Here is an 18,620-nt window from a genome sequence, read left to right as displayed (position 1 = left end):
CTGGCTGGCAGTAGGAAAATGGGCCTGGCATTATAATGATAACTGCACAACTCAATTTCGAGTGATAGTAGGGTAATTGCCTACCATTATAATAGAAACTCCTCAACTGTAATCTGTCTGGAAGTAGGAAAGGGGGGCTGCCATTTTAACGAAAACTCCCCAAATCGATTCTGTCCGCGTAGTAGGCAATGGGGCCTGCAATTATAATGTAAACTTCCCAACTCGACTGTGAATGGCAGTAGGCAAGTGAGCCTGCCGTTATATCTCAAATCCGTAACAAACACTTTACATTGGAAACAACGTACGGGGACCTCCCCATGCTCTTTCTCGGATAACGCTAAGAGACATGCAATTTTAAAACAATCTTATTTACTGCATGTACACTATTTACTTCGATATTCGAATACAATGTAGAATACCGTAGCGAAGCACGGGTACATTCGCTAGTTAGAAAATATAATGGAAAAAAAATAGCGGACTTGCGTACCTGCGTGGAATAAGGGACATTCTTTGTGGAAACCCTTCATCTGCAGATTTCCAGGTATTTTCTCCAAGTGATTTAACTCTATTCAAGTACGCTCCCGTTACATCATGTGATGACGGAAGAAGTTTTCTCTCTACAAGACGATACTCAGCGACAACAGGAAGGGATTCTCATTCAACAATCTTAAGATGCATGTGGTCATAAACTGCAACAATTCTGATAATGGCGACTAGATCAGATATGAAAGTTTCATTCAAATAACATATGCTTTGTGTATAAATTAAAACTGATTGAATATTGAACAGTGAAAGTAACTGTAGTGTTTATGTCTTCCACAGAGTCCGTCCTTGCCTAGGAGTATGCAGTGTAACCTTAACGAGTTCATGAAATATTCATCATTTAACTTGATTTTGGGTTAAACTCTAAATTAATTGTAGCCTGTAGGAATCGCAACAAAAGTGTTTCTATGTAACGTAGATGCTATTCATTAAGTTATATTTTGAATTTCATAGGTCATATTTTTATGTTTTTAGGTCATAAACGCATACATATTTCATACATTTTTAGGTCATAGAAATCCGCCCCCTACTTATTACGAGCACACGGAATAGGAAAAATTGGAGGGTTGGACGTGTCTGAAACAAAGAAACGTATTAAATCATTGGAAAGGAGATCGCGTGACAGCCATTTAACTCTGGATGATGAATCTGAATTTCATTGAAACCCTCGTGCTCGTATTCAAATGTAAATATTGTTGAAACTGATGATGAAGACCAATATCTTGGTCGCTTACGCTACCTTTACTAGAAGGATAACAACTTTAGCTTGTTTGATGAAAAGTCTTTAGGTGCAGCAAATAGAGGGCAATCAAATATCTGTCTCGTGATGAGTTTCTGAGGTACAGCCATAGTATACCACCGATAAGTCACAAAGTTACACAAAAAAGTCATAACACAAAACAAACATCGAAGTACAGTAGATGCAAATGCCACAATAGTAACTGGAAGACGAATGAAACACACATCAAACATGAGGGATAAGTGCAGACTGACACAACAATGGCACGGCGTGGTGGCGAGAGTGGTAGGTGGGCTGAGCGTCAGAGTCTTTGTCCCGAGCGAGTTACGACGAGCGCGAGATTTGTTAGATTTTTGACGACTGTTGCGCGAGCGGAAGACCTTAACCGATCTGAACCATTCTTTTTTCTAAATCATTATTTGTTCTAGTAAGAGTCGACTAGAGCTATTATATTTAAATGTTGACATGTTAAGCAAGGTAGAAAATTATCGTAAAAATATACATTTTTCCGAATTTCGGCAAACTTTCCTTAAGTATGTTATGTTGTTGGCGCCAATGGTGTTGCAGTTGACATTTGTGCCGAACCAAGCCTGTCTTGGTGATGCACTTCCTTTATTCCTACTTCTCCCTGACTGTCGTTGTCGCCATTAGCGATAACATTACCTGGATGTGACGAGAAACTTATAGTTTCGAATTGAAGATGGTGCTCTGGCCATCTGTGTTGACACACAATCTGTCTCTCGCTCTCCGAGTGTTAAGTTTGTCTGCTCGTGATACCAACAATGGAGGGATCGAAAATGATGAACAAACTGGGATCTAAAATGTGCTTCTTGATATACGAATTGCTATTATCGTGGATTCACTTGCTTCAACGCTCAGCTCAATCAATCAATCAATCAATCAATCAATCAATCAATCAATCAATCAATCAATCAATCAATCAATCAATCAATCAATCAATCAATCAATCAATCAATCAATCAATCAATCAATCAATCAATCAATCAATCAATCAATCAATCAATCAATCAATCAATCAATCAATCAATCAATCAATCAATCGATCAATCAATCAATCAATCAATCAATCAATCAATCAATCAATCAATACTGATCTGCATTTAGGGCAGTCGCCCAGGTGGCAGATTCCCTATCTGTTGCTTTCCTAGCCTTTTCCGAAATGATTTCAAAGAAATTGGAAATTTATTGAACATCTCCCTTGGTAAGTTATTCCAATCCCTAACTCCCCTTCCTATAAATGAATATTTGCCCCAGTTTGTCCTCTTGAATTCCAACTTTATCTTCATATTGTGATCTTTCCTACTTTTATAGACGCCATTCAAACCTATTCGTCTACTAATGTCAATCCACGCCATCTCTCCGCTGACAGCTCGGAACATACCACTTAGTCGAGCAGCTCTACTTCTTTCTCTCAATTCTTCCCAACCCAAACATTGCAACATTTTAGTAACGCTACTCTTTTGTCGGAAATCACCCAGAACAAATCGAGCTGCTTTTCTTTGGATTTTTTCCAGTTCTTGAATCAGGTAATCCTGGTGAGGGTCCCATACACTGGAACCATACTCTAGTTGGGGTCTTACCAGAGACTTATATGCACTCTCCTTTACATCCTTACTACAACCCCTAAACACCCTCATAACCATGTGCAGAGATCGGTACCCTTTATTTACAATCCCATTTATGTGATTACCCCAGTGAAGATCTTTCCTTATATTAACACCTAGATACTTACAATGATCCCCAAAAGGAACTTTCACCCCATCAACGCAGTAATTAAAACTGAGAGGACTTTTCCTATTTGTGAAACTCACAACCTGACTTTTAGCCCCGTTTATCAACATACCATTGCCTGCTGTCCATCTCACAATATTTTCGAGGTCACGTTGCAGTTGCTCACAATCTTGTAACTTATTTATCACTCTATAGTGAATAACATCATCCACAAAAAGCCTTACCTCCGATTTCACTCCTTTACTCATATCATTTATATATATAAGAAAACATAAAGGTCCGATAACACTGCCCTGAGGAACTCCCCTCTCAACTATTACAGGGTCAGACAAAGCTTCACCTACCCTGACTCTCTGAGATCTATTTTCTAGAAATATAGCAACCCATTCAGTCACTCTTTTGTCTAGTCCAATTGCACTCATTTTTGCCAGTAGTCTCCCATGATCCACCCTATCAAATGCTTTAGACATGTCAATCGCGATACAGTCCATTTGACCTCCAGAATCCAAGATATCTGCTATATCTTGCTGGAATCCTACAAGTTGAGCTTCAGTGGAATAACCTTTCCTAAAACCGAATTGCCTTCTATCGAACCAGTTATTAATTTCACAAACATGTCTAATATAATCAGAAAGAATGCCTTCCCAAAGCTTACATACAATGCATGTCAAACTTACTGGCCTGTAGTTTTCAGCTTTATGTCTATCACCCTTTCCTTTATACACAGGGGCTACTATAGCAACTCTCCATTCATCTGGTATAGCTCCTTCGGCCAAACAATAATCAAATAAGTACTTCAGATATGGTACTATATCCCAACCCATTGTCTTTAGTATATCCCCAGAAATCTGATCAATTCCAGCCGCTTTTCTAGTTTTCAACTTTTGTATCTTATTGTAAATGTCATTGTTATCATATGTAAATTTTATTACTTCTTTGGCCTTAGTCTCTTCCTCTATCTCGACATTATCCTTGTAACCAACAATCTTTACATACTGCTGATTGAATACTTCTGCCTTTTGAAGATCCTCACATACACACTCCCCTTGTTCATTAATTATTCCTGGAATGTCCTTCTTGCTCTCTGCTGTCTGCTCTCTGCTCTCTGCTGGGAGTCATTACTTTGATTGACGTAAATATTTCGAGATTCCAGATGTGCTGCTCCCAGTTATTTCATTTCACGTGCCATAGTTACAAGAACGGTTCTTATGCCCGACCGAAAACTTTCTTTAACATAAAAAGACTGAAGTTTAGCAGGGGTAACAAGTACCCATTCTACCAGGCTTTTGTGGAAAACGATAGGTTAAAGTCCCGTAGTCTTTTATCACTTGTCTTTGCAGGCTCTTAGTTTATTAATTTTGTGTGTGTTTTAAATGGTTCTTTCTTTGTTTGTGTGCATACGCGTGAGAGCGAAGAGTGGTATTTACCTATCTGTTTGTTTGGCCCTGTGTGTTTGTGGGTTTTGAGACCATTCGCTTCTGTTTCCACATCGTTTTGAATCATGGCTGAGCATTGGTATATTGTATGATTTGACGCTGCGGGTTTTAATCCGTGTTTGTCCACGTGAGGCAATTTGGATGTCCCCGGGAGTGGGTCGACAAAAGTTATGATCACTACGATTATATTTGGATCAGCCTTGCATATTTTTGCGGCGGTTCATCATTGTATCTGTGGTGTTCGAACCAAGCTCGTGAGTCCATGGTATCCGTCGCCATCCTGTGCGAAGGTATACGTCGGGAGCCTTGACACGCCGGTCTGGTCTCGGTCGATTTTATATTGGGTCTGTCCTTGTTCATACGTGTGTGTGTGCGTGCCTGTGCTGTCTGCCTGTGTACGGTTTATAGTCCTCTCCGTATCTCGTGACCTTAATTGTGATTGTTCTTTTTTTATCTTTTCTGTTTTCGTTTTAGTCGGCCGGTTTGGGCCATGTGTGGTTTGCCTTTTTATATTTCTAGACCGTTATCTGCTCCATTGTCGGCGCTTAGTTTTTGTTTTGTAACTGTGGCAACATCTTCTATTTACTTGCTTCTGCTCCTTTGGGAGGCTGTGCTTTTGCATTGTTGTTGTGATGCGGTAGCATCGAGTGGACGCTCGTTTGGAGCACGGGTATGCTAATTGTTGATATGTGCGCGGTCCGCGTTTGTACTATTACATTATCCATTTGGTTGTTCCATTTTCTGATTCCTTCGATGTCGTGTTCCACGTCACACTATTTTTCTGAAACGAGTTTTTACTTTTATGTGGTCGTACGGAAGTGAATATTGCGATCTTATGCACTGTCGCCGTGTAACACAAAACTTACTATGTCGTTGAACAGGGTACTACTTGATGTACAAATTTTCCTGCCGTTATGTAAGTAATTCTTAATGCAGCTTCCGATTTTTGCTTTCACTTTAATATTACGTGTGTGGTAATAAACCCCATTTTCTTTTCATCCATTATTTTATTCGTGGGGTTACGGGTTCTTGCCTTTCTGTCCTTTCGCTCCCCTTTTGTCTACGCACGGGTCCAGCTCCGAACTCTTTTAATTCGTTGCAGTCCCTCCAGGGCAATTTATGAAGATAGATAAGTAAGGTAGGTATCTGCGTGTACATGTCATGTATTGTGTTGTGTTATGGTAGCAGGGTGGAGGTAGTAGACATTCTGAGATGATATGCTTGACAGTGAGAGAGCAGTTACATTTACTGCAGGTGGGAGATTGTTCCTTTTCTAGGAGATAATTGTAGGTGATCTTCGAGTGTCCTATCCTTAGTCGGGAGATTAAGACTTGTTCATGTCTGGTCAGTTTTTGGAGAGGATATATCCTCGTAGATATCATTTTAATTGTTTGGAGGTTGCTAGTGGAAGTTTAAGCCATTATTCGTATAGTTTGATTTTGATATAAGGGATGATATCAGAATGTGGCGTGGCAATTTGACGGTCGTTGATTGGAAAACTAGCAGACTCTTTTTCTGCTTGATCAGCTGATTCGTTGCCTGATATTCCTCTGTGAGATGGTATCCACATAAAAATATCATTTTTCCTGCAATCTTGATCTTGTGGTACAGCATTTGAATTTATTTAACAAGGAGGTGTGTTGTTGATGGTTTTTGTTGCTTTTGAAATATGAATCATGGCCTGATTAAGAACATTCAGTTCACCTGTAAAACTGTGAACATATCTGGCAATCTGTATAGCTTACTGTATATTTCACCGCACAACCATTTCTCTCATTGAATTTTGATCCATCAGTTTAAATTGCACTATATGATGAGTATCTATTACAAATTTCATGAAATGACTGTTGGGATTTCGCTGTGTCAGCTTGAGCTTTAAGATTGTTGTTCAGTTCCCAGTTGGTTGGAGGCAAATTAGCTTTCCATGGAGGGGTATCTAGGGAGTTGTGTGGAAGTAAATTAGGTGGACGGTTGAGTTTTAGTTCTTTGAGAAGACTGTATATTCTGATGTTAAAAGGGTTGGGTCTGTGATCCGGTTAGTTTTCCATTATGTCTCTTTGAATATATGAGAGACTTTAAGTAGTGGTTACTTGTATGTCAAACTCAGCTTTTTTCGTCTGATTTCAAGTGGCGGTTCCTTGGCTTCCATCTCTATGCTACCTATGGGGCTGGTGCGATGGACTCCTAGGGCAGTTCGAAGAGCTGAGGATTGGATGGAATCAAGGATGTTCAGAGTAGATGGTCTGGCAGAGAAATATACTATACTGCCATAATCCAGTGTGGCTCGGATTGTGTCTTTGTATGTGTTCATTAAGACTTTTGTATTCTGCTCTCTAGTTTTTCCTGAGATAATTTTTATGATATTCATTCTTATTTGACACTCGTCTTTAACATTTTTAAGGTATGGGATCCAGGTGAGCTTGTTATCGAAGAAAAATCCTAGAAATTTAATAGTTTTAACTGTTTCAACTTTACGGTCTTCCATATATAATTCAAGGTTAGGGATGACATGTTTAATTTTGTTTTTTGGGAAATGTGAAACCTGTGGTTTTAGTCCATTTTTGAATATTTACAATTGATTCTTGTAATAGGAGTTGAGTCGTCATCGTCATGATTTCCCTGGGCAGAAGATTATCAAATCGTTAGCAAAAAGGCAATATTTAAGTGGTGAATGGATGTTGAGAACCATACCATTAATCGCTACAAAAATCAGTGTTACACTGATAACTGATCCTTGTGGGTCTCCATTGTTGATTACTACTCTTTTGACAGCATTCAATTTACTCAACTTCAATTCGGCGCATTTGGAGAAAATTATAAACGAAATATGCCATATTTCCAGATATATTATGTGTCATTAATACTTTGATTATATAATCTTTCCATACCATGTCATATGCCTTATTGTTATCAGCGGTGTTTTGAGGTTTGTTTGTTTATGAAGGTTCCATCAACCGAGTTTCTGAGGGAAGTATTGTAGAAGTGATTATATTTGTCATTTATTCTTTGAAGTTTATTCCACCTTTCCTTTTGAGGGGTTTGGGAACTTAGCGAGGAGACAAATGATAGCCAAGAATTCTTTTTGCTAAGTTTTATTTCTTTTCGAGCGATTGCTCTTCATTTCTGAAATTGGGCTTTATTTTCAGGTGTGGGTTTTCTTTTGTAGAGGTAGAAAGCGTGATTCTTATTCTTAATAGCCTCCTTACAAGTGTAGTTCCACCAAGGTACTCTTTTCTTAAAGGCATTTGAGATTACTTTTGGAATACTCATGTCCGCGTATTTAACGAGAACTTCTGTGAAATCTTGAACAATGGTATTTATGTGCTTAGAAGGGAAATCAGTTGGAGAGGTTGAGTCATTTAAGTGATTATTGACTGTCTGACTAAATTTCGTCCAGTCTGTCTTATAAGTTCCATTTAGGGTTGCTAATAAATGAGGAATTGACAGAAGTATTTTCATTATTTCCTTGGAGTGTTTAATAAACATAACAGTTGAAAAGGGTTACTATGTTCGGTGTGCAGATGGTTATGTCTATAATACTACAGGTGCCATGGGCTATGTCAAAGCGAGTTGGAGCTGTAGAGTTCATTAGAATTAAATCAAATTCATCAAGTATCTATTCTATCCCTTTTTCTCTTGCATCAGACCTACGACTACCCCATAACGTGTTGTGGCTCTTGAAGTCAGCTTACTAGGATGAATGGTTTAGGTAGTTGGTGGATAAGGTTTCGCGGATCGTCGCAATGAAACAAGTAACTGTTTGAAACATAAACATTGTAGATACGCAGAGAAGGTGATAGATGGACTGAAATTGCTACAGCTTCCAAATCAGTGTTAAAGTAATTTCTTTAGCATAGATTTATTTTTTCATATAAGTAACTAATCGTGCACTCGCATGATTCACATTAGTTCTATTTTTGTGGTAGAGACTGTAGAGTCTTAGATTGGAAGCTAAGTCATTCTGAAAGTTTGTTTCTTGGAGATAGATAACGGATTGTTGGTGTTTATTAGGAGTTGTTGATATTCTAACAGTGATCGATAACTCTTAAGATTCCGTTGGAGTAATGTTGTCATACAAATGATCAAAAGCAGAACAAGATTTATCTCCATTATTATACTGGGAAGAAATTGTCGTCACTGGAATAGTCTGGCATTACATTGATATGTGTCGGGTCTTCACTTTGACTAGCTGATTTCAGTAGCTTTTTTACTATTCGAGTGCTTTTGTTTTTGATGCCTTTATCGGTGTAGTAAGGATAGAGCTTTTGTAGGGCTTTAGCAAGACCTTCTATGTCTTGTGTGTAGTTGGAAGCAATTATTGATATGTCCTTGGCACCAACTGTATTTTAGAAGAGGGATTGGTGCTGTAGGTAGCTGAGGGGTAATAGTGATGGGTCAGCTTCCAGAACTTGTTTTACTGGCAGCAGCATATCACTTATTGTTGATGTTTGCGTGTATGTCTTGGAAGTGTGATTTGTCTTACGGTTTTCGATTTGTTCAGGACAGGGGCGGCTTTTCAGGTGAAGTAGGTGAAGTGCCACTTCAACATTTTTTACCAGAAATAATTTTTAAATTGATTTTTCTTATGACATTTGTTGGTTTTACGGAAGGATAATGTTTTTGTACGGCGTTTGGAGCACCAAGAGCTCGCATCACTTGATGAGAACCAGGGGAACTCACGAAAGTGCCGGCTGGCGGCTACAGTACGGCGCGTGAGATTGAGTGAAGACGGGAGATTCCGCAGCTGGCTCTACCTCCCAAGTGCTCCCTCGTACCGCTTGGCCTTGGTGGTTGCCATGACAATCGTGACGTCACCCGCGTACTTTCCTCATAGCGGAATGTGCAAGTAAAGTTGTCGGAAGGTCGGAATGTTTCGTCTTCCTTGCGTCATCTTGTGTGAAGTACGAGTACTTGCGAATCGTGGTTCATTTGTAGTGTTGTGCTGTTTTATTTAAATATGTATCTCGTTTATGATATAGTTAGTATTTTATTAGAAACACCATTTTCACGTTGGAGAAACGAACATCAGAATGAAGTTCTGCGTTTTGAATCACTGCAAATTAGTGCTACAAAAGAAGTGAAACATTCCGGTAAATCTTAGTTTCAAACGATCGTGGTTTAAGGAATGTCCATGGTTGTGCTCCTCTCCAGCCCTACAGAAGTTGTTTTGTTGGCCCTGATTGCTTTCTAGCAATAAACATAACGTTTGGAATAAAGAAGGATTTTCAGCCCTTTTGAACATAACACGTTCTTTACATAAGCACTCAGACTCTGCAAAACATATAGAATGCCAGCCGAAGACTTAGGAAAATGCTGGACTGTATATTGTACAGTTCAAAGAAAATATACGTTTAAATAGGCTTTTCCTTCAGTTGGTAGTTGATGAAGTACTCTATTTAGGTAAGCAAGAACTAGATTTTTGTGTTCATGACGAAATATTAAAATCAATATATCGTGGTAATTTTAAGGAATTGTTAACATTGCTGGTATCAAGGAGCCCTGCAGAAATACAAAACCAGTATTCTAAAATAAAAAGTGTGTTTAGTGGCGAATCAAATAGTATTCAAAATGAGTTAATCGAGTGCATTTCAGAATACATTGATGATTTCGTAAAAACAGTATTGACGAATAATGATTTTCTGTTCTGGTGGACGATACAACAGATATCACACAGGTGTCTCAGTGTTCTGTAATTTTGAGGTTTAATAATGCTCACGGGTCTTCGTTTCTTAGGTTTCGATGATGTCAGTGCTGACAGATCCTCAGATGCTTTGTTTGCTTTATTGGACAAAATTTTGGGACCATTCGATTACGAGCACAAATTAGTAGGACAGTGTTACGATGGTTCTAGCGTGATATCTGGCCATTTAAATGGACTCAAGAGAAAGATGAAAGAGGAAGCCCCTTGCAGTATTTGTGTACTGTCTGGCGCACCGATTAAACTTGGTCTTACAACAGAGTTATAAAACAGTACGAAAGTGTCGTATATTTTTCCATCAATTTCTAAAATACCATCCTTTTTTCATCACTCGGCGAAGAGAACTTATGCCATTTCTGCTGTATCGGGGCTGCGCATTCCAACCGTGACTCCTGTACGCTGGAGCTCGAACTCAAAATTATTCAGTGTAATTGTGGATGACTGGGAAAAGCTGAAAGAAGTTTTCGAAAATATAGTTACTAGTGAACAGCCCGGTGGCAAATGTATTCTACTTGCCAGAGACTTTCTTCACGACATGAGCAATTTTGAATTCACTTTTCTGGCAGTAGGGTTTCATGACATTTTTCTTTAACTGATATTCTTTATGATATTTTGCAAAATAAGTCACCGGATGTGAACTATGGTATATCTAAAATAAGAACAACATGTGATCTTCTAAGAAACAAAAGGACCGATGAGCATTTTCTACTCAAGACGAATGTGTTCAGATGTATCGAGTTTTATATATTGAAATTGTGGATAACATTTTGATAGAAATTGAGGAGAGGTATCGCGATTGTGAAAAAATTAAATTTGTTTGCTTAGCCGATAACACAAAATTTGAAGAATGCAACAGGTGCTTTCCTTCTAGAGTTCTTGAAAACGTGCAAAATTTCTTTGGATCTCTGTTTCCCAAGATGCATCGCTTAAGAAACGAACTCTCTACTTTGTTTACCGATGAAAGGTACAGACCAACGAGCTAGAATAACATAGAGGGGCTGTAAGCCTGTCATCAGCGCTCCCTGCTTGAAGCAACTTGGTAAGGGGCAGCCATGTTAACGGTTGTCAAACAAAGCAAATTGGCGCGAGAGCATATGTTGAGGTGACAGGGAGATCGTGCATGCCAATTTAATTCCCTAAGTTTTAAGAAGTGAAAACATAGATTCTCGCTTTCAAGAATGCCAGCCGTAAGCTCAGCGTATGGTTGTTCTAATCGGAGTAATAAAACCAAGGATATATCGTACTTTAAGTAAGTATTACTGAATTATAGCCGAGATTCCTTTTTGTAATTTCTGTTTGTAATTAAATCCATTTTATTGTTTACTTAGCGAAAGTACGGATAGCCACGGTTATTATTTGTCGAATTTTGTTTCAGATTTCGTTTAAAGAACAAGGAATTAACGGAACAATGCGTTGTGAGGGCGAAAAGAGATAAATGGTATCCCACTCAATTCAGTTGCTTATGCTCTGTACATTTCCAGCCCTATTTAATTTTCATTCACATGTACAAATAAAGGAAATGGAGCGCCCACAACCAAGAAAACGTACCCACAAAAAAAAAAAAAATACAAAAAAAAACAACACTTATTTCGTTCAAACGTACACTAAGTATGGTAAATACAGTATTTTACTGCTATTTTTGAAATGTATACAGCCTTTATTGTAGATGTCTGTTGCCTTGGTTTTTAAAACTATGCCACACTTCATAATGGACAACTTTCAAGCTTACCTTTCAGCTAGTAATCCCAGTATGATATGGTAATGGGAGAAACATGATACCCCCCCTCTATATTATAATAAATAATTACACTAAGCGAATATTATGGTAAAGTATTCATGGGCCGCCTCTGTGGTGTACTGGTTAGCGTGAGCAGCTGCCACCCCTGGAAGTCCGGGTTCGATTCCCGGCTCCGTCACGAAATTAGAAAGGGGCACGAGGGCTGGAACGGGATTCTATCAGCCTGGGGAGGTCAACTGAGTAGAAGTGGGTTCGACTCCCACCTCAGCCATCCTCGAAGTGATTTTCCGTGGTTTCCCACTTCTCATCCAGACAAATGCCGCGATGGTACCTAACTTAAGGCCACGGCCGCTTCCTTCTCCCCCCCACAAGGCCCCTGTTCAGCATAGCAGGTGCAGCCCTCCCTCACAGTTGTATCCCCCGACCCAATGTCTCACGCTCTAGAACACTGTCCTTGAGGTGGTAGAGGTGAGATCCGTCGCTGAGTCCGTGGGAAAAACCAACCTGGGAGGGTAAACAGATTAATAAAGGAACACAGTACTCATGAGGATGCAATAATTTTAAAAATATGAACAGAATGAGGTTGTAACCTATTGTAGGTCCCTATGATTTTAAGGCTTCCTGTCATAAATATTTATGTCCATCGTTTTTATTCTAATTTACGCTTAACCACAACAGCCAAGCAGGGTAACGCTCTTGTTCCGATTTCGAGGCCTATTCGTATGTCACTGTGCGATGATTTCGAACTACCCTACAATCAACTGATCGTGATGTTGGTCTCGTGCCGCAATATGATGAAGTGGCGGTATTCGCTTTAATGCTTCAAGCTATCGGCAACGGTCTTTAATTCTCCCCCAGTGATTCTAAAATGCGTATTTTCTACACTTTTCGTCATTTAAAGGCCATGCCCCCTTGCTTGTGTGACAACAGGAAACATGGCGGACTTTCGTTCTATTAGCTTCACCCAGGCAGCGCTTCCGCCTCTCTATGTTATTCTAGCCACAGTCTAATATAGACAGTCGCGAAGCTCGGCTTATTTTTTTCATCCATGCGACTGCAGCGCTCCACGTGGCCAGCAAGCTGCCGGTCTTCTGGGATGTGTAAGTTGTATACGTTTTGCGAGGTAAGCGTGAGGTAATTACATTATAGATGATCGGTTTACTATTAAATTGACATGGTATGTATGACACCAGAGCTATCATTCTTTAGGCTTTCTAAAGATCCTGAACATTAAAGCCTTAATTACTGTTTACATTTTCGGATAAGAGAACAAGGTAAGTAGGCATTTCGTTCATCACTGATTCAGGAATGTAACTCATAGTGAAATCCATCCTATTATATGAACCTAAATAACGTTTTAACACAACCGTAACCTCTAACACGTAGCGGTGTTTTGATTTTCAATGTGTAGAAAATTGCTTGTCGCCTCTGTGTAGTGGTTAGTGTAATTAGCTACCACCACCCGGAGGCCCGGGTTTGATTCCCGGCTCTACCACGAAATTTGTAAAAGTGGTACGAGGGCTGGAACGGGATCCATTCATCCTCGAGAGGTTAACTGAGTAGAAGGGAGTTCGATTCCCACCTCAACCATCTTCGAAGTCGTTTTCCGTGGTTTCCCACTTGTCCAGACAAATGCCGGGATGGTACGTAAGTTAAGGCCACGGTCGCTTCCTTCCATCTCCCTTGTCTATCCCAATCTTTCCATCCCCCACAAGGCCCCTCTTCAGCATAGCTGGTGAGGCAGCCTGAGCGAGCTACTGGCCCTCTTCCCCAGTTGTATCCCCCGAACCAAAGTCTCACGCTCCAGGACACTGCCCTAGAGGCGGTACAGGTGGGATCCCTCACTCAATCCGAAGGAAAAACCGACCCTGGAGGGTAAACGGATTAAGAAAGGAAGAAAGGCAAGAAAATTGCTTGTAAATGGTAGGGGGGATGATTTATTGAAGAAAAATGTGAACTATTTGTACAATAACATCACGTTAAGTTCCAATCATTTTGCAGACAGCCAGTTTATGTCAGCAAAGAAAAAGAAATTAGTATGGAATCTCCGCAGATTTCTTCGAACCGAAAGCCCGTCTCAAAGGAGCACAACACACAGTCATACGTAGCACCGCCTCAGATAGGTCTTATGACAACAGTGGGATAGGAAAGGGCTTGGAGCGAGAAGGAAGAAACCATGGCCTTAATTAAGGTACAGACTGTTTTGACAATGGGAAACCACGGAAACCCCTCTTCAGGGCTGGCGACAGTGGAGTTCGAACCCACTATCTCCGAAATGTAAGCTGATAAGCCGCCCAGCCACTTGCACGTTTGTCAGAGGAGCCGAGAGAACATGGACTGTATGCTCACTAACTTCTATGTAGTAAACTATTAATTCCCTAATGTTAATACTTGATTTTCCACATTAATGCCGAGAAGGTACTAAGTCATTAGTGTTGAAATTATTTGTGAAACTAAGATTAGATTACCTTGTGATATTTTGCAATGAAAGTTTTCAGTGTCATAAAACAAAAAAGCTCAAAATCCAGCCATTTAGGTTCCTGATATGTTTGAATATTGTTTGAATTGTTTTATAGTTCACTACTATTTTTATGATTTATGTGAAATTACCAAATTCAGTTCAATAATAGGATTTCGAAAATGGCTAAGGCCTTAACTACAGTGGTATGATCAGCTGCTCCTTCGAAAAAAACTATTGTTGTTTTCCTTCGGTATTATTACCACGCGGTAGTCTAGTGTATCAACGTATTTTATTAAAATGCACGATTAATATATTTGTCGAGGTGGTTACAGTTTATAATTTACGTGGGAAAGTGCATTCAGCTGTTGGGTAGAGATCTGTTCCGAACAGTTAGAGCTTGCTGGCCGCTACGAGCGCTAGTGTTGTTCCGCCTGACAACAGGATGCCATTTCATTACTAAGGAGCTTCGCGACTGTGTATATTAGACTGTGTTCTAGCTCGTTGGTACAGACATGTTTCTCCTGAAAAGATGTTCCAAATGCTTCACGAAGATAAAGACCTTTTTACGGACGCTTATAAATTGCTCTCCCTTATTCTGTCGATCGCATCTTTTAGTGCTTCAGTGGAAAGAAGCTTTCCTCGTCTAAAACGTATAAAAACATACCTTAGGTATGAAATTTCAGAAAAGAGACTTTCTTATTTGGGGAATATTGCTATTCATAAGGAATGAACAAACAACCATTCTGTAAAGACATTACCGACAAGTTTGCAGCTTTAAAGGACCGGAGGATTGACTTGATGTAAAAAAAAATAGGCGAGTTCAATTAAGAAAACAATTAATATAAAAACATATTTTCTTTACTACTATAAATTTTTCGGTTTGTAGCGTCAGTAAAAAGCCGTGCGTCGTAAATGAAAACACGACAAAATGTCCAGCTCTCCCCGAGGGTGCCGCGCTTCCATAATTGTTAGTGTCCCGATCAGGTATTATGTCTTCTTTGCATTGTAGAGCAAAGGCAGCCACATAGCTGCCGCGCTATGACGTTACTGAGTGCTCCGGTCTGTATATATTTTTGGTCACGCGCCGGACCCTCCGCCAGTCAGAGGTACGACGTACGAGTACAAAACAACCAAAAACAACACCTAGTTCCTAAATCAGTCGCTCGAAACAGAACGGGTTATATCTCTTCACCATACTTTACAGCCACGAGCCGCCACTAGTTCAGGAGAGGCCAGTATGGATTTGTTGCTATCAGGAGGATTTGGATTCGTTGTTTCACTACTAGCTAGTTAAATTGGCCTTCTACGTCCAGGAAAATTTACTGTTGTAAGGTGGGAGTGTGTTTCCATAGGTGCAGCATTTTCTCCTTCGATTTGAATTTCGGAGAAGGGAAGTGCATTACAGACTTGGCTAAGTGCTAAGCCAGGGTTGGTCAGTGAAGTGGCTTCTTAAACAGGTCTATCATTTGGAAGGGAGCTAGAAGTACCGATGACAGTTTTGGGGTTTTCGATCTCTGACTTTTGTGAATTCTTTTGGAGCTGAGGAAAGAGTTTGGAAGAGGATTCGTCTTTTGGAAGCTAGGACAATCTTTGGCCAGATGTCCTTCGGTATGGCAAAGAAAACAAGTGGGTGAGTCGAATGATAGATAAATCCAGTAGTTATTACTGTCGTATTCAATATGGAGGGATTCTGGAAGTTTATCAAAGTCTTCATTTTGAATGTGTATTTGTCTTCGAAAGCTTAAAATGTGGGAGAATGCTGGAAATGACAAGCCTGCTCTAATTGGGGTAATCCTAGACATGATTTTCACACCGAGTTTTAAATATTCCTCTTCGATAACATAGTTTGGGATCACAGGACGGACGCTGGATAATACAATACGCTTGTTTTTGGTTAGAAGGGGTCGTATTTCCAGTGATACATTGTTTACTAGGATCTTAGGGCTTGTCAGTATCGGATCTTCAACAGTTTTCTTACTAGAGAGAAAGATGCATATTCTTCCGTTCGACATACGTGAAACAAACCGAATGAATCTAATGGTTGTAAGTTTCCCTATAGCTAACGTATAATCCTTGATACTGATCCAATCATGAAAATCGATTACAATAGCTTGTTCTTTGGAGGGGTACGACTGTGTTGCAGCCACAGTCTAATATACACAGTCGCGAAGCTCCTTAGTAATGAAATGGCATCCTGTTGTCAGGCGGAACAACACTAGCGCTCGTAGCGGCCAGCAAGCTCTAACTGTTCGGAACAGATCTCTACCCAACAGCTGAATGCACTTTCCCACGTAAATTATAAACTGTAACCACCTCGACAAATATATTAATCGTGCATTTTAATAAAATACGTTGATACACTAGACTACCGCGTGGTAATAATACCGAAGGAAAACAACAATAGTTTTTTTCGAAGGAGCAGCTGATCATACCACTGTAGTTAAGGCCTTAGCCATTTTCGAAATCCTATTATTGAACTGAATTTGGTAATTTCACATAAATCATAAAAATAGTAGTGAACTATAAAACAATTCAAACAATATTCAAACATATCAGGAACCTAAATGGCTGGATTTTGAGCTTTTTTGTTTTATGACACTGAAAACTTTCATTGCAAAATATCACAAGGTAATCTAATCTTAGTTTCACAAATAATTTCAACACTAATGACTTAGTACCTTCTCGGCATTAATGTGGAAAATCAAGTATTAACATTAGGGAATTAATAGTTTACTACATAGAAGTTAGTGAGCATACAGTCCATGTTCTCTCGGCTCCTCTGACAAACGTGCAAGTGGCTGGGCGGCTTATCAGCTTACATTTCGGAGATAGTGGGTTCGAACTCCACTGTCGCCAGCCCTGAAGAGGGGTTTCCGTGGTTTCCCATTGTCAAAACAGTCTGTACCTTAATTAAGGCCATGGTTTCTTCCTTCTCGCTCCAAGCCCTTTCCTATCCCACTGTTGTCATAAGACCTATCTGAGGCGGTGCTACGTATGACTGTGTGTTGTGCTCCTTTGAGACGGGCTTTCGGTTCGAAGAAATCTGCGGAGATTCCATACTAATTTCTTTTTCTTTGCTGACATAAACTGGCTGTCTGCAAAATGATTGGAACTTAACGTGATGTTATTGTACAAATAGTTCACATTTTTCTTCAATAAATCATCCCCCCTACCATTTACAAGCAATTTTCTTGCCTTTCTTCCTTTCTTAATCCGTTTACCCTCCAGGGTCGGTTTTTCCTTCGGATTGAGTGAGGGATCCCACCTGTACCGCCTCTAGGGCAGTGTCCTGGAGCGTGAGACTTTGGTTCGGGGGATACAACTGGGGAAGAGGGCCAGTAGCTCGCTCAGGCTGCCTCACCAGCTATGCTGAAGAGGGGCCTTGTGGGGGATGGAAAGATTGGGATAGACAAGGGAGATGGAAGGAAGCGACCGTGGCCTTAACTTACGTACCATCCCGGCATTTGTCTGGACAAGTGGGAAACCACGGAAAACGACTTCGAAGATGGTTGAGGTGGGAATCGAACTCCCTTCTACTCAGTTAACCTCTCGAGGATGAATGGATCCCGTTCCAGCCCTCGTACCACTTTTACAAATTTCGTGGTAGAGCCGGGAATCAAACCCGGGCCTCCGGGTGGTGGTAGCTAATTACACTAACCACTACACAGAGGCGACAAGCAATTTTCTACACATTGAAAATCAAAACACCGCTACGTGTTAGAGGTTACGGTTGTGTTAAAACGTTATTTAGGTTCATATAATAGGATGGATTTCACTATGAGTTACATTCCTGAATCAGTGATGAACGAAATGCCTACTTACCTTGTTCTCTTATCCGAAAATGTAAACAGTAATTAAGGCTTTAATGTTCAGGATCTTTAGAAAGCCTAAAGAATGATAGCTCTGGTGTCATACATACCATGTCAATTTAATAGTAAACCGATCATCTATAATGTAATTACCTCACGCTTACCTCGCAAAACGTATACAACTTACACATCCCAGAAGACCGGCAGCTTGCTGGCCACGTGGAGCGCTGCAGTCGCATGGATGAAAAAAATAAGCCGAGCTTCGCGACTGTCTATATTAGACTGTGTTGCAGCAGAATAGCTTAACCTTGAATTACGTTTGTTACTAGGCCCAGTTGTGACGGTTGTCATTTGGTTTCCTGATGCACTGTTAGGATGTGGAGCGTTATTTACGGTGTTGTTATTTGTTGGCTTACTTGGTGCCTGTTGAGAAAAAATATCATT

This window comes from Anabrus simplex, chromosome 1 (assembly GCF_040414725.1).
Source record: "Anabrus simplex isolate iqAnaSimp1 chromosome 1, ASM4041472v1, whole genome shotgun sequence".
Taxonomy (NCBI): domain Eukaryota; kingdom Metazoa; phylum Arthropoda; class Insecta; order Orthoptera; family Tettigoniidae; genus Anabrus; species Anabrus simplex.
Note: the sequence above shows the minus strand (reverse complement) of the source record.